The 27179-nt window shown below is 41.8% G+C and overlaps 1 protein-coding gene and 6 non-coding genes across 12 annotated transcripts in view; all 7 read left to right on the top strand.

The window, feature by feature from the left end:
• TEX14 (testis expressed 14, intercellular bridge forming factor) overlaps positions 1-27179 on the top strand; it is a 532366-nt gene that overhangs the window by 45249 nt on the left and 459938 nt on the right. The gene's annotated exons all lie outside the window — the stretch shown is intronic.
• Positions 1802-2019, top strand: LOC142747724 (small nucleolar RNA U3). Its single transcript, XR_012881983.1, has one exon. It is a non-coding gene; the product is annotated as a small nucleolar RNA U3 (small nucleolar RNA).
• Positions 6858-7075, top strand: LOC142747583 (small nucleolar RNA U3). The gene has a single exon (XR_012881861.1). It is a non-coding gene; the product is annotated as a small nucleolar RNA U3 (small nucleolar RNA).
• On the top strand, positions 10594-10811 carry LOC142747592 (small nucleolar RNA U3). The gene has a single exon (XR_012881868.1). It is a non-coding gene; the product is annotated as a small nucleolar RNA U3 (small nucleolar RNA).
• On the top strand, positions 16334-16551 carry LOC142747587 (small nucleolar RNA U3). The gene has a single exon (XR_012881865.1). It is a non-coding gene; the product is annotated as a small nucleolar RNA U3 (small nucleolar RNA).
• Positions 20044-20261, top strand: LOC142747586 (small nucleolar RNA U3). The gene has a single exon (XR_012881864.1). It is a non-coding gene; the product is annotated as a small nucleolar RNA U3 (small nucleolar RNA).
• Positions 23780-23997, top strand: LOC142747585 (small nucleolar RNA U3). Its single transcript, XR_012881863.1, has one exon. It is a non-coding gene; the product is annotated as a small nucleolar RNA U3 (small nucleolar RNA).

Genomic DNA, 27179 nt, shown 5'->3' with positions numbered 1-27179 from the left:
GGGGGCTTTATGGCGTTCCTTACGGGGGGGCTGTATGGCGTTCCCTACAGGGGGGCTGTATGGCATTCCCTACAGACCCCCCCTGTAGGGAACGCCATACAGTCCCACCTGTAGATAACGCCATACAGTCCCCCCTGTAGATAACGCCATACAGCCCCCTCTGTAGAGAACGCCATACAGCCCCCTCTTTAGATGGCGCCATACAGCCCCCCCTGTAGATAACGCCATACAGCCCCCTTTGTAGATATCTACAGAGGGGGCTGTATGGCGTTATCTACAGGGGGGTCTGTATGGCGTTCTCTACAGAGGGGGCTGTATGGCGCTATCTACAGAGGGGGCTCTATGGCGCTATCTACAGAGGGGGCTGTATGGCGCTATCTACAGAGGGGGCTGTATGGCGTTATCTACACGGGGGCTGTAAAAAAGGCACTATCTACAAGGGGGGGGTTGTGTGACACCAAGGGGAGGGGGGGCCCCAGTCAAAAGTTTGCTATGGGGCCCAGTCTTTCCTAGTTACGCCCCTGATGTAGACACTACCATATTGAGACTGAAATAACACAATAGCACACCATAGGTACCATACAAAAAGACTTTTATTATATTTAATCAAATATTTAAGAACAATGGCCATCAAGACCTAAAATAACACACAAATTAAAAACACATAGTGGTGGTGGGAGGGACTACAATACACAGAACAGCATATCACACCAATATTATAACAAGAAAGCACTAGTGATAAATATATATATATATATATATATATATATATACATATATATATATATATCTCATAAAATATCACCTTCTATACAAATGAACATTTCAATAGACAAAAAGTATACACTCAGTATAGTACTGTATATCATTGCTGTTTCCAAGATAAAGAGCCATTCAAAACATAGATACTGCCAAGGTTGAATACCAACCACTGTACTGCATAATGAGTCCCAAATCACACCAGACCACCACAGAACCCCGTCGCACGTTTCGCTGTCAGCTTTTTGTGTATACTGAGTGCAGGTGATTTTATATATATATATATATATATATATATATATATATATATATATATATATATATATATGTATATATTTATATTTATATTTATTTTACTAGTGCTTTCTTGATATACTATTGGTGTGATATGCTGTTCTGTGTAGATGGCCATTGTTCTTAAATTTTTGATTAAATATAATAAAAGTCTTTTTGTATGGTACCTATGGTGTGCTGTTGTGTTATTTTAGTCTCAATATGGTAGTGTCTACGTATATACTATAGGGATTGTGTCTATGCTTTGATATACATACATCATTATATGTATTTTTTGGCCTGGTTTGGTATAGGTATTGATGAATCACTAAAGGCAGACCTTGAGGGCCTTTGTTAGGCCCCAGGCTGCCATAGAAACCATTGGCACCCCGCCATGCAAGGGGATGCCAGTGGGGTGAGAGACATAGCCCCCTACCTCTAATATCACTCAGATGCGGCGCTCGCTATTGATTCCGTCAAAACGACGGAACCCTTGCACAACGAAGACAAACGGAAACCATTGGCACCAGATCCGTCACCATTGAAATCAATGGTGATGGAAAAGGAAACATGTGGTTTCCGTTTGTGTCAGTCAGGGTCCCGTTCCGATGGAAAGCTCCCGGATCGGGACCCTGGCGCAGATGTGAACGAAGCCTAACAAAGTCTCAGTGTTTACAGGGTTCTCTATGTCTCAGGTTGTGTGAACGTCTCCCTAATGTTACACACAGGGTCCTATCCCCCGGAGTGTCATTGTAGCAAGTGAAGGGTTAAGACTGTGCTTTCAGGGATCATTTCTATAGTGTGTAACTGCGGAAATGTGCTCTAAAGTGTCTAAATGCACCAACCACGAGGAAGAGCTGTAGTGATCTCTCCTGAGCGGGAAGTGAGCTCTCAGATCTGCTTCATTGTAGGTTCTGATTGCTGTTGATGACCGTTCTCCTTCTTTTTCACAGAGAGGGTGGAGGGGGAGATCTCAAACTGAGTGGTTGCTTCTCAATCTGTTTGTAAGAATATTGAGTTATTAATTGTTAGCTCTTAGGCTATGTTCACACTGAGTAAAACTCGTCAAAAACGGCCTGAAGATGCCTCCCATTGATTTCAATGGGCGGTTTTCTACTGCGAGCAGTAAAACCGCCTCGCGGGAGGGAGAAGGGACATGCCCTATCTTCGAGCGTTTACACCTCGGACCTCCCATTGACTTCAATGGGAGGCAGAGAAAGCGTATTTTGCGTAGTTTTATGGCCGCGGGCGAAAAACGCTGTGAAAATTGGCGTGCAGGGATAGGAAAATCTGCATCAACCTTCCAAACGGAATTTTGAGGCAGAAATTCCGCCTGCAAAAAACTCTGTGTGAACATAGCCTTAGAGTTCCAGGCCATTGTTCACATCCTGCCCTTGAGAAGCCATCCCTTTTATTATTTTTGTACCAATAAAGCGGTGTGAAGGCTTTTTCTTTGGGGGAGATGTATTTTGTTTTGGCTCCATTTAGAGTACCATATAACGTACTGAGTAACTGATTTTTTTTTATTTGTGGTAAAATTTAAAAAAACCTGTGATTTCTCCATTGTTCTTTTTGTTTAGCTATTATGGCTTTCACCGTGCAGTAAAAATGACAACTTAGCTTTATTCTGTGGGTCAATATGATTACGGCGATACCAGATTAATCTATGTTTTTTTTATGTTGTACTGCTTTTACAAAGAAAAAACGTTGTTAAAAAAAATCTTTTGTGTCACCATATTGAGAGCCAGGGTGAGCTCTAGCTTTTATTGGTACAATTTTTGGGGACATATTTAATGATTTTTTTTTTAGAGCTAACGTGAGAAAAAAACAGGGATTTTGGCGTTTTAATATTTACCTTTTTTTTTATGGCGTTCACCGTGCGGGTTAAATAATGTTATACTGTAATAGTTTTGACTTTACGGACGCGGCAATATCTATTTTGTTTATTTATTTTATTTTTTACATTACATTAGAGGAAAAATTGGAAAAGTTTTTTTTTTGTACACTACTAAAAACTTTATTAAGGCTCTATTTACACGACAGTGTCGGCCGATATAAATGTCAGTTTTGATCCGTTTTGCATCAGTTGCGGGCTGTGTTTCCTTTTTTAATGGCAGATTTTGACCCGTTTTGCATCCGTTTTAAAAACGGATGAATTTCATTTGTCAATTTTTGACCACACACTTACATCTGTAGATAATGGCACACAGCCCCATTGTACATAGCACCACCGTAGATGGCGCCACTGTAGGGGACCGCTCCAGGAGAAGTCCCGGCACTGAAGACAGAGAACATGGGGGTGTTTTGCAGTGCGCCCAGCATGTTCTCTGTCTTCAGGGACAGCCGCATCCTCTCATGCTGAGTGCACGCACACCTGCCAGGAGCGGGGAAATAACTATAGTACACATTCGCAGCCTCACTTTGACTACATTCATGTGTTACAATACTAAGCTGTGCAGAAACCGTTAGGTTTCTGTTTTTTTTAAGGAATCAATAGCGCAGTCGACTGCGCTATTGATTCCGTCAAAAATACGGAAACCTGACGGAATGGTGACAAACGGAAACCATTAGCAATGTTTCCGTCTCCATTGATATCAATGGTGATGCAAGCGGAAGCTAAGGTTTCCGTTTGCCTTTCCGTTGAGGGGCTCTCCCGACGGAAACCTCCGACAGAACCCCTCAACGGAAAGCCAATGCTGATGTGAACAGGCCCTTAAGTTTGTGGCGCAAGGACAACACAAGAGGCGTGCCGCTGGCTTCAGTCAAGGGCCTGATTTGCACGAGCGTGTGCGTTTTGAGCACGCAAAAAACACCGCGTTTTGCGTGCGCAAAAGGCACTTAACAGCTCCGTGTGTCATCAGTGTATGATGCACGGCCGCCATAATTATGACACTCTGTTTGTATGTTTGTAATCAGAAAAGCACGTGGTGCTTTTCTGTTTACATTCACAGTTTGACAGCTGTTGCGCGAATCACTCAGTTCGGACGGAAGTACTTCCGTGCAGCATGCGTGATTTTCACGCACCCATTGACTTCAATGGGTGCGTGATGCGCGAACAGTGCACAAAGATAGGACATGTCGTGAGTTTTACGCGCTGCACAAAATTCACGCACTGTCTGCACTGCCCCATAGACTAATATAGGTGCGTACTACGACACGCGTGAAAAGCATGCGCGTCGCACGCGCGTATATTACGCTCGTGTAAATGATGCCTTAGACTGGCGTATAAAAGGCCAGTCTTTATAAATCTGGGCCACTGAGTTTAGTTACTGCTTCAAGTCAGGGAATCTGCAGAGTGCAGCTAAGGCCTCATTCACATCTGCGCCAGGGCTCCGTTCCGTAGTCGACTACGCTATTTTTCCGTGAAAACGACGGAACCCAGACGGAAGTCATTGGCATCGGATCCGTCACCATTGAAATCCGTTTGTGTCAGTCAGGGTCTCGTTCCGACAGAACCCTGTCGTGGATATGTACGAAGCCTAAAGGCTTTTTTTACAAAGGACGATTATCGGGCAGACGAGCGTTAATATAACGCTCGTTGCCGATAATTGCCCTGTGTAAACAGGGAAGCGATCATCTGGTGGTCGTATCGTTTTAAAATAGTGAAATATTATCGTTGTCGGCAGCACATCTCCCTGTGTAAACAATGAGACGCGCTGCCGACATTATGATAATGTATGGGGACGAGCGATCGGAATAACAATCACTCATCCCTATCCATAGCTCCGGGTGACAGGAGTTAGCGAGCGCTGATCTACAATGTTTCGTTGATCGGCACTCGCTGCACTGGCCGAGTGTCGGCCGGTGTTAGGGCATGACCACACATGGCGGAATTCCTCCGCAACTGTCCGCATCAATGCCGCACAGAATCTGCGTTGCAGATTCTGCAGCGGATCTGCACAAAATGTGCAGAAAATTGATGCGGACTGGCCGCTGCGGACTGCAGGAAAAGTGCTTCTCTTCTCCCTATCAGTGCAGGATAGAGAGAAGGGACAGCACTTTCCCTAGTGAAAGTCAAAGAAATTCATACTTACCGCCCGTTGTCTTGGTGACGCGTCCCTCTTTCGGCATCCGGCCCGACCTCCCTGGATGACGCTCCAGTCCATGTGACCGCTGCAGCCTGTGCTTGGCCTGTGATTGGCTGCAGCCGTCACTTACACTGAAACGTCATCCTGGGAGGCCGGACTGTAGACAGACGCAGGGAGTTCTCGGTAAGTATGAACTTATATTTTTTTTTACAGATACATGTATATTGAGATCGGTAGTCACTGTCCCGGGTGCAGAAACAGTTACTGCCGATCGCGTAACTCTTTCAGCACCCTGGACAGTGACTATTTACAGACGTCTCCTAGCAACGCTCCCGTCATTACGGGAGCCCCATTGACTTCCTCAGTCTGGCTGTAGACCTAGAAATACATAGGTCCAGCCAGAATGAAGAAATGTCATGGTAGTAAAAACAATACGCTCCGCAGCACACATAAGATCTGCGGACTTCATTGCGGAATTTTGACTCTCCATTGAAGTCAATGGAGAAATTCCGCCATGAGTCCGCAACCAGTCCGCCACTGCTCCGCAACAGACAGAGCATGCTGCGGACACCAAATTCCGCTCCGCAGCCTATGCTCCGCAGCGGAATTGTACGCATCGTGTAAACGAACACTGCTAAATTAAAGTCAATGGAGAAACGGCTCTGCTGCGGATTAACGCTGCGGAGTGTCCGCAGCGGAATTTAAGTGAAATTCCGCTATGTGTGAACCCGCCCTAAAAGAGCCTTAACACAGAGACATAAATTATAGATAGGAGCCAAGTTTAAACGGCCGAAAAACTGATCTAAAAATTCGAAGCAGAACGCCTCCAAACATCTGCCCATTGATTTTAATGGGAAATATGGCGTTCTGTTCCGACGGGGCGTTTTTTTACGTGGCCGTTTTGGAAAAAAAACGCCCCCGAAAAAGAAGTGCATGTCACTTCTTGAGCCGTTTTTTATTGAGTCTGTAGAAAAACAGCTCCAGAAACAGCTGTATAAAACGCTGCACAAAACGCGAGTTTGCTATAAAAAAAACATCTGAAAATCAGGAGCTGTTTTCCTTTAAAACAGCTTCGTATTTTCAGACGTTTTTGATTTTGTGTGTGCACATACACAGTGTCAGATGCAGAGAAGAATATATGAGCTCTGATATATACCGCTCCTGACTCGTCCTTTAGGGTACGTGCACACACAAACTCAAAAACATCTGGAAATATGGAGCTGTTTCCAAGGGAAAACCAGCTCCTAAGTTTCAGACGTTTTTTATTCAAAGCGGCGTTTTTAGAGCTGTTTTGCTATAGAGTCTATGAAAAACGGCTCCAAAAACATCTAAATCAATAGGCAGATCTTTGGTGGCATTCTGCTTCCGAAAAACGGCTGAAACCACTCAGTGTGAACATCCCCCTATTGTTCTCCACATGCCTTGCTTGTGTTTGCTATGCAGACGCAGCTTGTGAACAGGAAATGGGGGTGGGGGGTGGAAGCAGCAGATGAATGTTTCAATGATCAGACCACACTCTCCATGTGCACGTGAATAGGCGGAGCAAGAAGCCTAAGCTTGTTTCCCACTGGTTGCTTGAATTCATATATGCTAATTATTGCAGGGGGGCAATTGTATTCTGGGTATTATCTTTTTTCAACGTATAAAAGCTTCTATTTACACTGCAGTCACGGCTCTAACCATTTACAAGGTCTCAGTGTTTACAGGGTTCTCTATGTCTCAGGTTGTGTGAATGTCTCCCTAATGTTACACACAGGGTCCTATCCCACGGAGTGTCATTGTAGCAAGTGAAGGGTTAAGACTATACTTTCAGGGATCATTTCTATAGTGTGTAACTGCGGAAATGTGCTCTAAAGTGTCTAAATGCACCAACCACGAGGAAGAGCTGTAGTGATCTCTCCTGAGCGTGAAGTGAGCTCTCAGATCTGCTTCATTGTAGGTTCTAATTGCTGTTGATGACCGTTCTCCTTCTTTTTCACAGAGAGGGTGGAGGGAGAGATCACAAACTGAGTGGTTGCTTCTCTATCTGTATGGAATAATAGTGTGGTATTCATTTTTTAATCTCTTTGAGGTTGTAGCAGTCTGTTATTTTCTGCCTTCTACTTCTTAACCCCGTTCTGCTTTGGCTACTTTTCACCTTCCTGACAGAACCTCATTTTTCAAATTTGACATGTTTTGCTTTATGTGGTAATAACCTTGGAATGCTTTCACCTATCCAAGTCATTCTGAGATTGTTTTTTCGTAACACATTGAACTTTATGTTACTGGCAAAATTTCCTTGATACGTTCAGTATTTAATTGTCAAAAACACCAAAATGTAGTGACATTTTTTTTCAAAAATTTGCATTTTTCTCATTTTAATTGTATCTGCTTGTAAGACATGCAGTTATACCACACAAAATTGTTGCTAATTAACATCCCCCATATGTCTTCATTAGATTGACATTGTTTTTTGAATATCGTTTTATTTTTCTAGGACGTAACGTCTTGTAACAAGGCTTAGAACTTTAGCAGCAATTTCTCACATTTTCAAGAAAATTTTAAAAGGCTATTTATTACAGGTGGCAGTTCAGTTGTGAAGTGGCTTTGAGAGCTTTATATATTAGAAACCCCGAATAAGTCACCCCATTTTAAAAACTTCACCCCTCAAAGTATTCAAAAGAGCATTTAGAAAGTTTCTTAACCCTTTAGACGTTTCACAGGAATTAAGGCAAAGTAGAGGTGAAATTTACAAATTTCCTTATTTATTTATTTTTTTTATTTTTTTATTTTTTTAAATAATTCATTTTTAATCCATTTTTTTTTTGCAACACAGAAGGTTTTACCAGAGAAATGCAACTCAATATTTGTTGCCCAGAGTCTGCAGTTTTTAGAAATAAATCCCACATGTGGCCCTAGTGCACTAATGGACTGAAGCACCGGCCTCCGAAGCAAAGGAGCACCTAGTGAGTCTTGGGACCTCCTTTTTATTAGAAAATATTTTAGGCACCATGTCAGGCTTGAAGGGCTCTTGCAGTGCCAAAACAGTGGAAATCCCCCAAAAGTGACCCCATTTGGGAAACTAGACCCCCTCAAGGAAATTATCTAGGGGTATAGTGAGCATTTTGACCCCACAGGTTTATTGCAGAAATTATTGGAAGTAGGCCGTGAAAATGAAAATCTACATTCTTTCAAAGAAAATGTAGGTTTAGCTAATTTTTTTCTCATTTCCACAAGGACTAAAGGAGAAAAAGCACTGCAACATTTGTAAAGCAATTTCCCCCGATTAAAACAACACCCCACATGTGGTCCTAAATGGCTGTTTGGACACACGGCAGGGCTTAGAAGGGAAAGAGCGCCATTTGGCTTTTGGAGCTCAAATTTAGCAGGAATGGTTTGCAGAGGCCATGTCACATTTACAAAGCCCCCGAAGGGACAAAGCAGTGGAAACCTCCCACAAGTGACCCTATTTTGGAAACTACACCACTTGAGGAATTCATCTACGGGTGTAGTGAGGATTTTGACCCCACAAGGGTTTTATAGATTTTATTAGGATTGGGCAGTGAAAATAAAAAAAAAACCTTTTTCTTCAATAAGACGTAGCTTCAGCTCAAAATTTTTAATTTTCTCAATAAATCAAAGAAAAAAAGAACCACAACGTTTGTAAAGCAATTTCTCCTGAGTATGTCAATACCTGATATGTGGTCATAAACGGCTGTTTGGGCATACAGTAGGGCTCAGAAGGGAAGGAGTGCCATTTGACTTTTGGAGTGCAGATTTTGCTGGATTGGTTTCTGGTTGCTATGTTGCATTTGTAAACGCCCCCGAAAAAGAAGTGCATGTCACTTCTTGAGTGTTTTTGGAGCCGTTTTTGATTGAGTCTGTATAAAACGCTGCACAAAACGCGAGTTTGCTATAAAAAAAACCATCTGAAAATCAGGAGCTGTTTTCCTTTAAAACAGCTTCGTATTTTCAGACGTTTTTGATTTTGTGTGTGCACATACACAGTGTCAGATGCAGAGAAGAATATATGAGCTCTGATATATACCGCTCCTGACTCGTCCTTTAGGGTATGTGCACACGTAGTGACCAAAAACGTCTGAAAATCCAGAGCTGTTTTCAAGGGAAAACAGACTCTGCTATTCAGACGTTTTTTGACCAACTCACAATTTTTCGCTGCGTTTTTCGCGCCGTTTTCGCTGCGTTTTTTACGTCCGTTTTTGGAGCTGTTTTCATTGGAGTCTATGAGAAAACAGCTCCAAAAACGTCCAAAGAAGTGTCCTGCACTTCTTTTGACGAGGCTGTATTTTTACGCGTCGTCGTTTGACAGCTGTCAAACGACGACTCGTAAATAACAGGTCGTCTGCACAGTACGTCGGCAAACCCATTCAAATGAATGGGCAGATGTTTGCCGACGTATTGTAGCCCTATTTTCAGACGTAAAACGAGGCATAATACGCCTCGTTTACGTCTGAAAATAGGTCGTGTGAACCCAGCCTTAGGGTATGTGCACACGTAGTGACCAAAAACGTCTGAAAATCCAGAGCTGTTTTCAAGGGAAAACAGACCCTGCTTTTCAGACGTTTTTTGACCAACTCGCATTTTTCACTGCGTTTTTCGCGCCGTTTTTGGAGCTGTTTTCATTGGAGTCTATGAGAAAACAGCTCCAAAAACGTCCAAAGACGTGTCCTGCACTTCTTTTGACGAGGCTGTATTTTTACGCGTCGTCGTTTGACAGCTGTCAAACGACGACGCGTAAATAACAGGTCGTCTGCACAGTACATCGGCAAACCCATTCAAATGAATGGGCAGATGTTTGCCGACGTATTGTAGCCCTATTTTCAGACGTAAAACGAGGCATAATACGCCTCGTTTATGTCTGAAAATAGGTCGTGTGAACCCAGCCTTAGGGTACGTGCACACACAAACTCAAAAACGTCTGGAAATATGGAGCTGTTTCCAAGGGAAAACCAGCTCCTGAGTTTCAGACGTTTTTTATTCAAAGCCGCGTTTTTAGAGCTGTTTTGCTATAGAGTCTATGAAAAACGGCTCCAAAAACATCTAAATCAATAGGCAGATCTTTGGTGGCATTCTGCTTCCGATTTTTCGGGCTGTTTACAGCCCGAAAAACGGCAGAAACCACTCAGTGTGAACATCCCCCTATTGTTCTCCACATGCCTGGCTTGTGTTTGCTATGCAGACGCAGCTTGTGAACAGGAAATGGGGGTGGGGGGTGGAAGCAGCAGATGAATGTTTCAATGATCAGACCACACTCTCCATGTGCACGTGAATAGGCGGAGCAAGAAGCCTAAGCTTGTTTCCCACTGGTTGCTTGAATTCATATATGCTAATTATTGCAGGGGGGCAATTGTATTCTGGGTATTATCTTTTTTCAACGTATGAAAGCTTCTATTTACACTGCAGTCACGGCTCTAACCATTTACAAGGTCTCAGTGTTTACAGGGTTCTCTATGTCTCAGGTTGTGTGAATGTCTCCCTAATGTTACACACAGGGTCCTATCCCCCGGAGTGTCATTGTAGCAAGTGAAGGGTTAAGACTATACTTTCAGGGATCATTTCTATAGTTTCTAATTGTGGAAATGTGCTCTAAAGTGTCTAAATGCACCAACCACGAGGAAGAGCTGTAGTGATTTCTCCTGAGCGTGAAGTGAGCTCTCAGATCTGCTTCATTGTAGGTTCTGATTGCTGTTGATGACCGTTCTCCTTCTCTATCACAGAGAGGGTGGAGGGAGAGATCACAAACTGAGTGGTTGCTTCTCTATCTGTATGGAATAATAGTGTGGTATTCATTTTTTAATCTCTTTGAGGTTGTAGCAGTCTGTTATTTTCTGCCTTCTACTTCGTAACCCCGTTCTGCTTTGGCTACTTTTCACCTTCCTGACAGAACCTCATTTTTCAAATTTGACATGTTTTGCTTTATGTGGTAATAACCTTGGAATGCTTTTACCTATCCAAGTCATTCTGAGATTGTTTTTTCGTAACACATTGAACTTTATGTTACTGGCAAAATTTCCTTGATACGTTCAGTATTTAATTGTCAAAAACACCAAAATGTAGTGACATTTTTTTTCAAAAATTTGCATTTTTCTCATTTTAATTGTATCTGCTTGTAAGACATGCAGTTATACCACACAAAATTGTTGCTAATTAACATCCCCCATATGTCTTCATTAGATTGACATTGTTTTTTGAATATCGTTTTATTTTTCTAGGACATAACGTCTTGTAACAAGGCTTAGAACTTTAGCAGCATTTGACCCAATAACTGAAGATCCCCTTCCCCCCCACACTCCCTCTTCTTCACTCTCAGCATTTGACCCAATAACTGAAGAAGAAGTCTCGAGGCTCCTCTCTTCTTCTCGTCCTACTACCTGCCCTAGTGATCCTGTCCCCTCACACCTCCTCCAGTCCCTCTCCCCAGCTGTCACTAGTCACCTCACTAAAATATTTAACCTCTCTCTTTCCTCTGGTATCTTTCCCTCCGCTTTTAAACATGCCATTATAAACCCATTATTGAAAAAACCAACACTTGACCCATCCAGCGCTACCAACTACCGACCAGTCTCTAATCTGCCCTTCATCTCCAAACTCCTGGAACGCTTGGTCTACTCTCGCCTTATCTGCTATCTCTCTGCTAACTCCATTCTTGACCCCTTACAATCTGGTTTCCGCACTCTACACTCCACAGAAACTGCCCTTACTAAAGTCTCAAATGATCTCTTGGCGGCTAAATCGGACGGTAAATCCTCTCTCCTGATTCTTTTGGATCTCTCTGCAGCCTTTGACACTGTAGACCACAAACTCCTACTTAACATGCTCCACTCTATTGGCCTCAAGGACGCGGCTCTCTCTTGGTTTTCCTCCTATCTCTCTGACCGCTCATTCAGTGTGTCATTTGCTGGTTCCACTTCTTCTCCTCTTCCCCTTGATATCGGGGTTCCTCAGGGATCAGTCCTAGGTCCACTCCTCTTTTCTCTCTACACAGCTCCTATTGGACAAACCATCAGCAGATTTGGCTTCCAGTACCATCTCTACGCTGATGACACCCAATTATATACCTCTTCCCGTGACATCACCCCTGCTCTAATACAGAACACCAGTGATTGTCTGTCCGCTGTCTCTATCATCATGTCCTCTCTCTATCTGAAACTGAATCTTTCTAAAACTGAGCTCCTTGTGTTCCAACCATCTACTAACCTCCCTAAACCTGATGTCTCTATCTCTGTGTGTGGCACTATCATAACTCCTAAGCAGCACGCCCGCTGTCTCGGGGTTATTTTTGACTCAGATCTTTCCTTTACTCCTCACATACAATCACTTTCACGCTCCTGTCATTTTCACCTAAAAAACATCTCCAGAATCCGCTCTTTTCTTACGGAGGAAACTGCCAAAACTCTCATTGTTGCTCTGATTCACTCTCGTCTTGACTACTGTAACTCATTACTAGTCGGTCTTCCCCTCACTAAACTCTCCCCTCTCCAATCTATCCTCAATGCAGCAGCCAGGCTCATCTTTATGACCAACCGCTACACCAACGCCTCTAATCTGTGCCAGTCACTGCACTGGTTGCCCATCCCCTTCCGAATAAAATTCAAACTTATTACTCTCACCCACAAAGCTCTCCACAGTGCTGCACCTCCTTACATCTCCTCCCTCATCTCTGTCTACCACCCTACTCGGGCTCTACGTTCTGCCAACGACCTTAGATTAAAATCCTCCATAATCCGAACCTCCCAATACCGTCTCCAGGATTTCTCTCGTGCTGCACCCGTCCTCTGGAATGTGCTACCCCAGACAATCAGATTAATTCCCAATATCCACAGTTTTAAACGTGCCCTGAAAACACATCTATTTAGACAGGCCTATAAAATTCCCTAATCTGACTCCTTTTCATGGCCCTCCATTTAGATTAGTCATCAGAATAAGATTCCCTCACACTCCTTCTCTTCATGTCTGTCATACACGGATAGTGGCTGGTGACCGGCTCATGCAGCTTTATGATACCACCGCATGTGTATAAAAATGGCCGGACCATTGTACAGAACAAACACTATTACACTTTGTGTCTCCCTTATGTCCTCATAGATTGTAAGCTCTTGCGAGCAGGGTCCTCACTCCCCAGGTTTGAATTGTAAATTAACTTTGTCACTATGTAATGTCTGATATTGTTTTCATGTTCCCTCTACATTGTAAAGTGCTGCGTAATATGTTGGCGCTATATAAATAAAGATTATTATTATTATTATTATAGCAGCAATTTCTCACATTTTCAAGAAAATTTTAAAAGGCTATTTATTACAGGGGGCAGTTCAGTTGTGAAGTGGCTTTGAGAGCTTTATATATTAGAAACCCCGAATAAGTCACCCCATTTTAAAAACTTCACCCCTCAAAGTATTCAAAAGAGCATTTAGAAAGTTTCTTAACCCTTTAGACGTTTCACAGGAATTAAGGCAAAGTAGAGGTGAAATTTACAAATTTCCTTATTTATTTATTTTTTTTATTTTTTTATTTTTTTAAATAATTCATTTTTAATCCATTTTTTTTTTGCAACACAGAAGGTTTTACCAGAGAAATGCAACTCAATATTTGTTGCCCAGAGTCTGCAGTTTTTAGAAATAAATCCCACATGTGGCCCTAGTGCACTAATGGACTGAAGCACCGGCCTCCGAAGCAAAGGAGCACCTAGTGAGTCTTGGGGCCTCCTTTTTATTAGAAAATATTTTAGGCACCATGTCAGGCTTGAAGGGCTCTTGCAGTGCCAAAACAGTGGAAATCCCCCAAAAGTGACCCCATTTGGGAAACTAGACCCCCTCAAGGAAATTATCTAGGGGTATAGTGAGCATTTTGACCCCACAGGTTTATTGCAGAAATTATTGGAAGTAGGCCGTGAAAATGAAAATCTACATTCTTTCAAAGAAAATGTAGGTTTAGCTAATTTTTTTCTCATTTCCACAAGGACTAAAGGAGAAAAAGCACTGCAAAATTTGTAAAGCAATTTCCCCCGATTAAAACAACACCCCACATGTGGTCCTAAATGGCTGTTTGGACACACGGCAGGGCTTAGAAGGGAAAGAGTGCCATTTGGCTTTTGGAGCTCAAATTTAGCAGGAATGGTTTGCAGAGGCCATGTCACATTTACAAAGCCCCCGAAGGGACAAAGCAGTGGAAACCTCCCACAAGTGACCCTATTTTGGAAACTACACCACTTGAGGAATTCATCTACGGGTGTAGTGAGGATTTTGACCCCACAAGGGTTTTATAGATTTTATTAGGATTGGGCAGTGAAAATAAAAAAAAAACCTTTTTCTTCAATAAGACGTAGCTTCAGCTCAAAATTTTTAATTTTCTCAATAAATCAAAGAAAAAAAGAACCACAACGTTTGTAAAGCAATTTCTCCTGAGTATGTCAATACCTGATATGTGGTCATAAACGGCTGTTTGGGCATACAGTAGGGCTCAGAAGGGAAGGAGTGCCATTTGACTTTTGGAGTGCAGATTTTGCTGGATTGGTTTCTGGTTGCTATGTTGCATTTGTAAACACCCCCGAAAAAGAAGTGCATGTCACTTCTTGAGCGTTTTTGGAGCCGTTTTTGATTGAGTCTGTATAAAACGCTGCACAAAACGCGAGTTTGCTATAAAAAAAAACATCTGAAAATCAGGAGCTGTTTTCCTTTAAAACAGCTTCGTATTTTCAGACGTTTTTGATTTTGTGTGTGCACATACACAGTGTCAGATGCAGAGAAGAATATATGAGCTCTGATATATACCGCTCCTGACTCGTCCTTTAGGGTATGTGCACACGTAGTGACCAAAAACGTCTGAAAATCCAGAGCTGTTTTCAAGGGAAAACAGACTCTGCTATTCAGACGTTTTTTGACCAACTCACAATTTTTCGCGGCGTTTTTCGCGCCGTTTTCGCTGCGTTTTTTACGTCCGTTTTTGGAGCTGTTTTCATTGGAGTCTATGAGAAAACAGCTCCAAAAACGTCCAAAGAAGTGTCCTGCACTTCTTTTGACGAGGCTGTATTTTTACGCGTCGTCGTTTGACAGCTGTCAAACGACGACTCGTAAATAACAGGTCGTCTGCACAGTACGTCGGCAAACCCATTCAAATGAATGGGCAGATGTTTGCCGACGTATTGTAGCCCTATTTTCAGACGTAAAACGAGGCATAATACGCCTCGTTTACGTCTGAAAATAGGTCGTGTGAACCCAGCCTTAGGGTATGTGCACACGTAGTGACCAAAAACGTCTGAAAATCCAGAGCTGTTTTCAAGGGAAAACAGACCCTGCTTTTCAGACGTTTTTTGACCAACTCGCATTTTTCACTGCGTTTTTCGCGCCGTTTTTGGAGCTGTTTTCATTGGAGTCTATGAGAAAACAGCTCCAAAAACGTCCAAAGACGTGTCCTGCACTTCTTTTGACGAGGCTGTATTTTTACGCGTCGTCGTTTGACAGCTGTCAAACGACGACGCGTAAATAACAGGTCGTCTGCACAGTACATCGGCAAACCCATTCAAATGAATGGGCAGATGTTTGCCGACGTATTGTAGCCCTATTTTCAGACGTAAAACGAGGCATAATACGCCTCGTTTATGTCTGAAAATAGGTCGTGTGAACCCAGCCTTAGGGTACGTGCACACACAAACTCAAAAACGTCTGGAAATATGGAGCTGTTTCCAAGGGAAAACCAGCTCCTGAGTTTCAGACGTTTTTTATTCAAAGCCGCGTTTTTAGAGCTGTTTTGCTATAGAGTCTATGAAAAACGGCTCCAAAAACATCTAAATCAATAGGCAGATCTTTGGTGGCATTCTGCTTCCGATTTTTCGGGCTGTTTACAGCCCGAAAAACGGCTGAAACCACTCAGTGTGAACATCCCCCTATTGTTCTCCACATGCCTTGCTTGTGTTTGCTATGCAGACGCAGCTTGTGAACAGGAAATGGGGGTGGGGGGTGGAAGCAGCAGATGAATGTTTCAATGATCAGACCACACTCTCCATGTGCACGTGAATAGGCGGAGCAAGAAGCCTAAGCTTGTTTCCCACTGGTTGCTTGAATTCATATATGCTAATTATTGCAGGGGGGCAATTGTATTCTGGGTATTATCTTTTTTCAACGTATAAAAGCTTCTATTTACACTGCAGTCACGGCTCTAACCATTTACAAGGTCTCAGTGTTTACAGGGTTCTCTATGTCTCAGGTTGTGTGAATGTCTCCCTAATGTTACACACAGGGTCCTATCCCCCGGAGTGTCATTGTAGCAAGTGAAGGGTTAAGACTATACTTTCAGGGATCATTTCTATAGTTTCTAATTGTGGAAATGTGCTCTAAAGTGTCTAAATGCACCAACCACGAGGAAGAGCTGTAGTGATCTCTCCTGAGCGTGAAGTGAGCTCTCAGATCTGCTTCATTGTAGGTTCTGATTGCTGTTGATGACCGTTCTCCTTCTCTATCACAGAGAGGGTGGAGGGAGAGATCACAAACTGAGTGGTTGCTTCTCTATCTGTATGGAATAATAGTGTGGTATTCATTTTTTAATCTCTTTGAGGTTGTAGCAGTCTGTTATTTTCTGCCTTCTACTTCTTAACCCCGTTCTGCTTTGGCTGCTTTTCACCTTCCTGACAGAACCTCATTTTTCAAATTTGACATGTTTTGCTTTATGTGGTAATAACCTTGGAATGCTTTCACCTATCCAAGTCATTCTGAGATTGTTTTTTCGTAACACATTGAACTTTATGTTACTGGCAAAATTTCCTTGATACGTTCAGTATTTAATTGTCAAAAACACCAAAATGTAGTGACATTTTTTTTCAAAAATTTGCATTTTTCTCATTTTAATTGTATCTGCTTGTAAGACATGCAGTTATACCACACAAAATTGTTGCTAATTAACATCCCCCATATGTCTTCATTAGATTGACATTGTTTTTTGAATATCGTTTTATTTTTCTAGGACATAACGTCTTGTAACAAGGCTTAGAACTTTAGCAGCAATTTCTCACATTTTCAAGAAAATTTTAAAAGGCTATTTATTACAGGGGGCAGTTCAGTTGTGAAGTGGCTTTGAGAGCTTTATATATTAGAAACCCCGAATAAGTCACCCCATTTTAAAAACTTCACCCCTCAAAGTATTCAAAAGAGCATTTAGAAAGTTTCTTAACCCTTTAGACGTTTCACAGGAATTAAGGCAAAGTAGAGGTGAAATTTACAAATTTCCTTATTTATTTATTTTTTTTTTATTTTATTTTTTTTAAATAATTCATTTTTAATCCATTTTTTTTTTGCAACACAGAAGGTTTTACCAGAGAAATGCAACTCAATATTTATTGCCCAGAGTCTGCAGTTTTTAGAAATAAATCCCACATGTGGCCCTAGTGCACTAATGGACTGAAGCACCGGCCTCCGAAGCAAAGGAGCACCTAGTGAGTCTTGGGGCCTCCTTTTTATTAGAAAATATTTTAGGCACCATGTCAGGCTTGAAGGGCTCTTGCAGTGCCAAAACAGTGGAAATCCCCCAAAAGTGACCCCATTTGGGAAACTAGACCCCCTCAAGGAAATTATCTAGGGGTATAGTGAGCATTTTGACCCCACAGGTTTATTGCAGAAATTATTGGAAGTAGGCCGTGAAAATGAAAATCTACATTCTTTCAAAGAAAATGTAGGTTTAGCTAATTTTTTTCTCATTTCCACAAGGACTAAAGGAGAAAAAGCACTGCAAAATTTGTAAAGCAATTTCCCCCGATTAAAACAACACCCCACATGTGGTCCTAAATGGCTGTTTGGACACACGGCAGGGCTTAGAAGGGAAAGAGTGCCATTTGGCTTTTGGAGCTCAAATTTAGCAGGAATGGTTTGCAGAGGCCATGTCACATTTACATGGCCTCCCACAAGTGACCCTATTTTGGAAACTACACCACTTGAGGAATTCATCTACGGGTGTAGTGAGGATTTTGACCCCACAAGGGTTTTATAGATTTTATTAGGATTGGGCAGTGAAAATAAAAAAAAAAACTTTTTCTTCAATAAGACGTAGCTTCAGCTCAAAATTTTTAATTTTCTCAATAAATCAAAGAAAAAAAGAACCACAACGTTTGTAAAGCAATTTCTCCTGAGTATGTCAATACCTGATATGTGGTCATAAACGGCTGTTTGGGCATACAGTAGGGCTCAGAAGGGAAGGAGTGCCATTTGACTTTTGGAGTGCAGATTTTGCTGGATTGGTTTCTGGTTGCTATGTTGCATTTGTAAACGCCCCCGAAAAAGAAGTGCATGTCACTTCTTGAGCGTTTTTGGAGCCGTTTTTGATTGAGTCTGTATAAAACGCTGCACAAAACGCGAGTTTGCTATGAAAAAAAACATCTGAAAATCAGGAGCTGTTTTCCTTTAAAACAGCTTCGTATTTTCAGACGTTTTTGATTTTGTGTGTGAACATACACAGTGTCAGATGCAGAGAAGAATATATGAGCTCTGATATATACCGCTCCTGACTCGTCCTTTAGGGTATGTGCACACGTAGTGACCAAAAACGTCTGAAAATCCAGAGCTGTTTTCAAGGGAAAACAGACTCTGCTATTCAGACGTTTTTTGACCAACTCACAATTTTTCGCGGCGTTCTTCGCGCCGTTTTCGCTGCGTTTTTTACGTCCGTTTTTGGAGCTGTTTTCATTGGAGTCTATGAGAAAACAGCTCCAAAAACGTCCAAAGAAGTGTCCTGCACTTCTTTTGACGAGGCTGTATTTTTACGCGTCGTCGTTTGACAGCTGTCAAACGACGACTCGTAAATAACAGGTCGTCTGCACAGTACGTCGGCAAACCCATTCAAATGAATGGGCAGATGTTTGCCGACGTATTGTAGCCCTATTTTCAGACGTAAAACGAGGCATAATACGCCTCGTTTACGTCTGAAAATAGGTCGTGTGAACCCAGCCTTAGGGTATGTGCACACGTAGTGACCAAAAACGTCTGAAAATCCAGAGCTGTTTTCAAGGGAAAACAGACCCTGCTTTTCAGACGTTTTTTGACCAACTCGCATTTTTCACTGCGTTTTTCGCGCCGTTTTTGGAGCTGTTTTCATTGGAGTCTATGAGAAAACAGCTCCAAAAACGTCCAAAGACGTGTCCTGCACTTCTTTTGACGAGGCTGTATTTTTACGCGTCGTCGTTTGACAGCTGTCAAACGACGACGCGTAAATAACAGGTCGTCTGCACAGTACATCGGCAAACCCATTCAAATGAATGGGCAGATGTTTGCCGACGTATTGTAGCCCTATTTTCAGACGTAAAACGAGGCATAATACGCCTCGTTTATGTCTGAAAATAGGTCGTGTGAACCCAGCCTTAGGGTACGTGCACACACAAACTCAAAAACGTCTGGAAATATGGAGCTGTTTCCAAGGGAAAACCAGCTCCTGAGTTTCAGACGTTTTTTATTCAAAGCCGCGTTTTTAGAGCTGTTTTGCTATAGAGTCTATGAAAAACGGCTCCAAAAACATCTAAATCAATAGGCAGATCTTTGGTGGCATTCTGCTTCCGATTTTTCGGGCTGTTTACAGCCCGAAAAACGGCTGAAACCACTCAGTGTGAACATCCCCCTATTGTTCTCCACATGCCTTGCTTGTGTTTGCTATGCAGACGCAGCTTGTGAACAGGAAATGGGGGTGGGGGGTGGAAGCAGCAGATGAATGTTTCAATGATCAGACCACACTCTCCATGTGCACGTGAATAGGCGGAGCAAGAAGCCTAAGCTTGTTTCCCACTGGTTGCTTGAATTCATATATGCTAATTATTGCAGGGGGGCAATTGTATTCTGGGTATTATCTTTTTTCAACGTATAAAAGCTTCTATTTACACTGCAGTCACGGCTCTAACCATTTACAAGGTCTCAGTGTTTACAGGGTTCTCTATGTCTCAGGTTGTGTGAATGTCTCCCTAATGTTACACACAGGGTCCTATCCCCCGGAGTGTCATTGTAGCAAGTGAAGGGTTAAGACTATACTTTCAGGGATCATTTCTATAGTTTCTAATTGTGGAAATGTGCTCTAAAGTGTCTAAATGCACCAACCACGAGGAAGAGCTGTAGTGATCTCTCCTGAGCGTGAAGTGAGCTCTCAGATCTGCTTCATTGTAGGTTCTGATTGCTGTTGATGACCGTTCTCCTTCTCTATCACAGAGAGGGTGGAGGGAGAGATCACAAACTGAGTGGTTGCTTCTCTATCTGTATGGAATAATAGTGTGGTATTCATTTTTTAATCTCTTTGAGGTTGTAGCAGTCTGTTATTTTCTGCCTTCTACTTCTTAACCCCGTTCTGCTTTGGCTGCTTTTCACCTTCCTGACAGAACCTCATTTTTCAAATTTGACATGTTTTGCTTTATGTGGTAATAACCTTGGAATGCTTTCACCTATCCAAGTCATTCTGAGATTGTTTTTTCGTAACACATTGAACTTTATGTTACTGGCAAAATTTCCTTGATACGTTCAGTATTTAATTGTCAAAAACACCAAAATGTAGTGACATTTTTTTTCAAAAATTTGCATTTTTCTCATTTTAATTGTATCTGCTTGTAAGACATGCAGTTATACCACACAAAATTGTTGCTAATTAACATCCCCCATATGTCTTCATTAGATTGACATTGTTTTTTGAATATCGTTTTATTTTTCTAGGACATAACGTCTTGTAACAAGGCTTAGAACTTTAGCAGCAATTTCTCACATTTTCAAGAAAATTTTAAAAGGCTATTTATTACAGGGGGCAGTTCAGTTGTGAAGTGGCTTTGAGAGCTTTATATATTAGAAACCCCGAATAAGTCACCCCATTTTAAAAACTTCACCCCTCAAAGTATTCAAAAGAGCATTTAGAAAGTTTCTTAACCCTTTAGACGTTTCACAGGAATTAAGGCAAAGTAGAGGTGAAATTTACAAATTTCCTTATTTATTTTTTTATTTTTTATTTTTTTTTTTTTAAATAATTCATTTTTAATCCATTTTTTTTTTGCAACACAGAAGGTTTTACCAGAGAAATGCAACTCAATATTTATTGCCCAGAGTCTGCAGTTTTTAGAAATAAATCCCACATGTGGCCCTAGTGCACTAATGGACTGAAGCACCGGCCTCCGAAGCAAAGGAGCACCTAGTGAGTCTTGGGGCCTCCTTTTTATTAAAAAATATTTTAGGCACCATGTCAGGCTTGAAGGGCTCTTGCAGTGCCAAAACAGTGGAAATCCCCCAAAAGTGACCCCATTTGGGAAACTAGACCCCCTCAAGGAAATTATCTAGGGGTATAGTGAGCATTTTGACCCCACAGGTTTATTGCAGAAATTATTGGAAGTAGGCCGTGAAAATGAAAATCTACATTCTTTCAAAGAAAATGTAGGTTTAGCTAATTTTTTTCTCATTTCCACAAGGACTAAAGGAGAAAAAGCACTGCAAAATTTGTAAAGCAATTTCCCCCGATTAAAACAACACCCCACATGTGGTCCTAAATGGCTGTTTGGACACACGGCAGGGCTTAGAAGGGAAAGAGTGCCATTTGGCTTTTGGAGCTCAAATTTAGCAGGAATGGTTTGCAGAGGCCATGTCACATTTACAAAGCCCCCGAAGGGACAAAGCAGTGGAAACCTCCCACAAGTGACCCTATTTTGGAAACTACACCACTTGAGGAATTCATCTACGGGTGTAGTGAGGATTTTGACCCCACAAGGGTTTTATAGATTTTATTAGGATTGGGCAGTGAAAATAAAAAAAAAACCTTTTTCTTCAATAAGACGTAGCTTCAGCTCAAAATTTTTAATTTTCTCAATAAATCAAAGAAAAAAAGAACCACAACGTTTGTAAAGCAATTTCTCCTGAGTATGTCAATACCTGATATGTGGTCATAAACGGCTGTTTGGGCATACAGTAGGGCTCAGAAGGGAAGGAGTGCCATTTGACTTTTGGAGTGCAGATTTTGCTGGATTGGTTTCTGGTTGCTATGTTGCATTTGTAAACGCCCCCGAAAAAGAAGTGCATGTCACTTCTTGAGCGTTTTTGGAGCCGTTTTTGATTGAGTCTGTATAAAACGCTGCACAAAACGCGAGTTTGCTATAAAAAAAACCATCTGAAAATCAGGAGCTGTTTTCCTTTAAAACAGCTTCGTATTTTCAGACGTTTTTGATTTTGTGTGTGCACATACACAGTGTCAGATGCAGAGAAGAATATATGAGCTCTGATATATACCGCTCCTGACTCGTCCTTTAGGGTATGTGCACACGTAGTGACCAAAAACGTCTGAAAATCCAGAGCTGTTTTCAAGGGAAAACAGACTCTGCTATTCAGACGTTTTTTGACCAACTCACAATTTTTCGCGGCGTTTTTCGCGCCGTTTTCGCTGCGTTTTTTACGTCCGTTTTTGGAGCTGTTTTCATTGGAGTCTATGAGAAAACAGCTCCAAAAACGTCCAAAGAAGTGTCCTGCACTTCTTTTGACGAGGCTGTATTTTTACGCGTCGTCGTTTGACAGCTGTCAAACGACGACTCGTAAATAACAGGTCGTCTGCACAGTACGTCGGCAAACCCATTCAAATGAATGGCCAGATGTTTGCCGACGTATTGTAGCCCTATTTTCAGACGTAAAACGAGGCATAATACGCCTCGTTTACGTCTGAAAATAGGTCGTGTGAACCCAGCCTTAGGGTATGTGCACACGTAGTGACCAAAAACGTCTGAAAATCCAGAGCTGTTTTCAAGGGAAAACAGACCCTGCTTTTCAGACGTTTTTTGACCAACTCGCATTTTTCACTGCGTTTTTCGCGCCGTTTTTGGAGCTGTTTTCATTGGAGTCTATGAGAAAACAGCTCCAAAAACGTCCAAAGACGTGTCCTGCACTTCTTTTGACGAGGCTGTATTTTTACGCGTCGTCGTTTGACAGCTGTCAAACGACGACGCGTAAATAACAGGTCGTCTGCACAGTACATCGGCAAACCCATTCAAATGAATGGGCAGATGTTTGCCGACGTACTGTAGCCCTATTTTCAGACGTAAAACGAGGCATAATACGCCTCGTTTATGTCTGAAAATAGGTCGTGTGAACCCAGCCTTAGGGTACGTGCACACACAAACTCAAAAACGTCTGGAAATATGGAGCTGTTTCCAAGGGAAAACCAGCTCCTGAGTTTCAGACGTTTTTTATTCAAAGCCGCGTTTTTAGAGCTGTTTTGCTATAGAGTCTATGAAAAACGGCTCCAAAAACATCTAAATCAATAGGCAGATCTTTGGTGGCATTCTGCTTCCGATTTTTCGGGCTGTTTACAGCCCGAAAAACGGCTGAAACCACTCAGTGTGAACATCCCCCTATTGTTCTCCACATGCCTTGCTTGTGTTTGCTATGCAGACGCAGCTTGTGAACAGGAAATGGGGGTGGGGGGTGGAAGCAGCAGATGAATGTTTCAATGATCAGACCACACTCTCCATGTGCACGTGAATAGGCGGAGCAAGAAGCCTAAGCTTGTTTCCCACTGGTTGCTTGAATTCATATATGCTAATTATTGCAGGGGGGCAATTGTATTCTGGGTATTATCTTTTTTCAACGTATAAAAGCTTCTATTTACACTGCAGTCACGGCTCTAACCATTTACAAGGTCTCAGTGTTTACAGGGTTCTCTATGTCTCAGGTTTTGTGAATGTCTCCCTAATGTTACACACAGGGTCCTATCCCCCGGAGTGTCATTGTAGCAATTGAAGGGTTAAGACTATACTTTCAGGGATCATTTCTATAGTTTCTAATTGTGGAAATGTGCTCTAAAGTGTCTAAATGCACCAACCACGAGGAAGAGCTGTAGTGATCTCTCCTGAGCGTGAAGTGAGCTCTCAGATCTGCTTCATTGTAGGTTCTGATTGCTGTTGATGACCGTTCTCCTTCTCTATCACAGAGAGGGTGGAGGGAGAGATCACAAACTGAGTGGTTGCTTCTCTATCTGTATGGTATAATAGTGTGGTATTCATTTTTTAATCTCTTTGAGGTTGTAGCAGTCTGTTATTTTCTGCCTTCTACTTCTTAACCCCGTTCTGCTTTGGCTACTTTTCACCTTCCTGACAGAGCCTCATTTTTCAAATTTGACATGTTTTGCTTTATGTGGTAATAACCTTGGAATGCTTTCACCTATCCAAGTCATTCTGAGATTGTTTTTTCGTAACACATTGAACTTTATGTTGCTGGCAAAATTTCCTTGATACGTTCAGTATTTAATTGTCAAAAACACCAAAATGTAGTGACATTTTTTTTCAAAAATTTGCATTTTTCTCATTTTAATTGTATCTGCTTGTAAGACATGCAGTTATACCACACAAAATTGTTGCTAATTAACATCCCCCATATGTCTTCATTAGATTGACATTGTTTTTTGAATATCGTTTTATTTTTCTAGGACATAACGTCTTGTAACAAGGCTTAGAACTTTAGCAGCAATTTCTCACATTTTCAAGAAAATTTTAAAAGGCTATTTATTACAGGGGGCAGTTCAGTTGTGAAGTGGCTTTGAGAGCTTTATATATTAGAAACCCCGAATAAGTCACCCCATTTTAAAAACTTCACCCCTCAAAGTATTCAAAAGAGCATTTAGAAAGTTTCTTAACCCTTTAGACATTTCACAGGAATTAAGGCAAAGTAGAGGTGAAATTTACAAATTTCCTTATTTATTTATTTTTTTTATTTTTTTATTTTTTTAAATAATTCATTTTTAATCCATTTTTTTTTTGCAACACAGAAGGTTTTACCAGAGAAATGCAACTCAATATTTATTGCCCAGAGTCTGCAGTTTTTAGAAATAAATCCCACATGTGGCCCTAGTGCACTAATGGACTGAAGCACCGGCCTCCGAAGCAAAGGAGCACCTAGTGAGTCTTGGGGCCTCCTTTTTATTAGAAAATATTTTAGGCACCATGTCAGGCTTGAAGGGCTCTTGCAGTGCCAAAACAGTGGAAATCCCCCAAAAGTGACCCCATTTGGGAAACTAGACCCCCTCAAGGAAATTATCTAGGGGTATAGTGAGCATTTTGACCCCACAGGTTTATTGCAGAAATTATTGGAAGTAGGCCGTGAAAATGAAAATCTACATTCTTTCAAAGAAAATGTAGGTTTAGCTAATTTTTTTCTCATTTCCACAAGGACTAAAGGAGAAAAAGCACTGCAAAATTTGTAAAGCAATTTCCCCCGATTAAAACAACACCCCACATGTGGTCCTAAATGGCTGTTTGGACACACGGCAGGGCTTAGAAGGGAAAGAGTGCCATTTGGCTTTTGGAGCTCAAATTTAGCAGGAATGGTTTGCAGAGGCCATGTCACATTTACAAAGCCCCCGAAGGGACAAAGCAGTGGAAACCTCCCACAAGTGACCCTATTTTGGAAACTACACCACTTGAGGAATTCATCTACGGGTGTAGTGAGGATTTTGACCCCACAAGGGTTTTATAGATTTTATTAGGATTGGGCAGTGAAAATAAAAAAAAAACCTTTTTCTTCAATAAGACGTAGCTTCAGCTCAAAATTTTTAATTTTCTCAATAAATCAAAGAAAAAAAGAACCACAACGTTTGTAAAGCAATTTCTCCTGAGTATGTCAATACATGATATGTGGTCATAAACGGCTGTTTGGGCATACAGTAGGGCTCAGAAGGGAAGGAGTGCCATTTGACTTTTGGAGTGCAGATTTTGCTGGATTGGTTTCTGGTTGCTATGTTGCATTTGTAAACGCCCCCGAAAAAGAAGTGCATGTCACTTCTTGAGCGTTTTTGGAGCCGTTTTTGATTGAGTCTGTATAAAACGCTGCACAAAACGCGAGTTTGCTATAAAAAAAACCATCTGAAAATCAGGAGCTGTTTTCCTTTAAAACAGCTTCGTATTTTCAGACGTTTTTGATTTTGTGTGTGCACATACACAGTGTCAGATGCAGAGAAGAATATATGAGCTCTGATATATACCGCTCCTGACTCGTCCTTTAGGGTATGTGCACACGTAGTGACCAAAAACGTCTGAAAATCCAGAGCTGTTTTCAAGGGAAAACAGACCCTGCTTTTCAGACGTTTTTTGACCAACTCGCATTTTTTGCGGCGTTTTTCGCGCCGTTTTTTACGTCCGTTTTTGGAGCTGTTTTCATTGGAGTCTATGAGAAAACAGCTCCAAAAACGTCCAAAGAAGTGTCCTGCACTTCTTTTGACGAGGCTGTATTTTTACGCGTCGTCGTTTGACAGCTGTCAAACGACGACTCGTAAATAACAGGTCGTCTGCACAGTACGTCGGCAAACCCATTCAAATGAATGGGCAGATGTTTGCCGACGTATTGTAGCCCTATTTTCAGACGTAAAACGAGGCATAATACGCCTCGTTTACGTCTGAAAATAGGTCGTGTGAACCCAGCCTTAGGGTATGTGCACACGTAGTGACCAAAAACGTCTGAAAATCCAGAGCTGTTTTCAAGGGAAAACAGACCCTGCTTTTCAGACGTTTTTTGACCAACTCGCATTTTTCACTGCGTTTTTCACGCCGTTTTTGGAGCTGTTTTCATTGGAGTCTATGAGAAAACAGCTCCAAAAACGTCCAAAGAAGTGTCCTGCACTTCTTTTGACGAGGCTGTATTTTTACGCGTCGTCGTTTGACAGCTGTCAAACGACGACGCGTAAATAACAGGTCGTCTGCACAGTACATCGGCAAACCCATTCAAATGAATGGGCAGATGTTTGCCGACGTATTGTAGCCCTATTTTCAGACGTAAAACGAGGCATAATACGCCTCGTTTATGTCTGAAAATAGGTCGTGTGAACCCAGCCTTAGGGTACGTGCACACACAAACTCAAAAACGTCTGGAAATATGGAGCTGTTTCCAAGGGAAAACCAGCTCCTGAGTTTCAGACGTTTTTTATTCAAAGCCGCGTTTTTAGAGCTGTTTTGCTATAGAGTCTATGAAAAACGGCTCCAAAAACATCTAAATCAATAGGCAGATCTTTGGTGGCATTCTGCTTCCGATTTTTCGGGCTGTTTACAGCCCGAAAAACGGCTGAAACCACTCAGTGTGAACATCCCCCTATTGTTCTCCACATGCCTTGCTTGTGTTTGCTATGCAGACGCAGCTTGTGAACAGGAAATGGGGGTGG

The sequence above is a fragment of the Rhinoderma darwinii genome, chromosome 2 (genome assembly GCF_050947455.1).
Source record: "Rhinoderma darwinii isolate aRhiDar2 chromosome 2, aRhiDar2.hap1, whole genome shotgun sequence".
NCBI classification, from domain to species: domain Eukaryota; kingdom Metazoa; phylum Chordata; class Amphibia; order Anura; family Rhinodermatidae; genus Rhinoderma; species Rhinoderma darwinii.
Note: the sequence above shows the minus strand (reverse complement) of the source record. Positions and strands in the feature narration are given on the sequence as shown.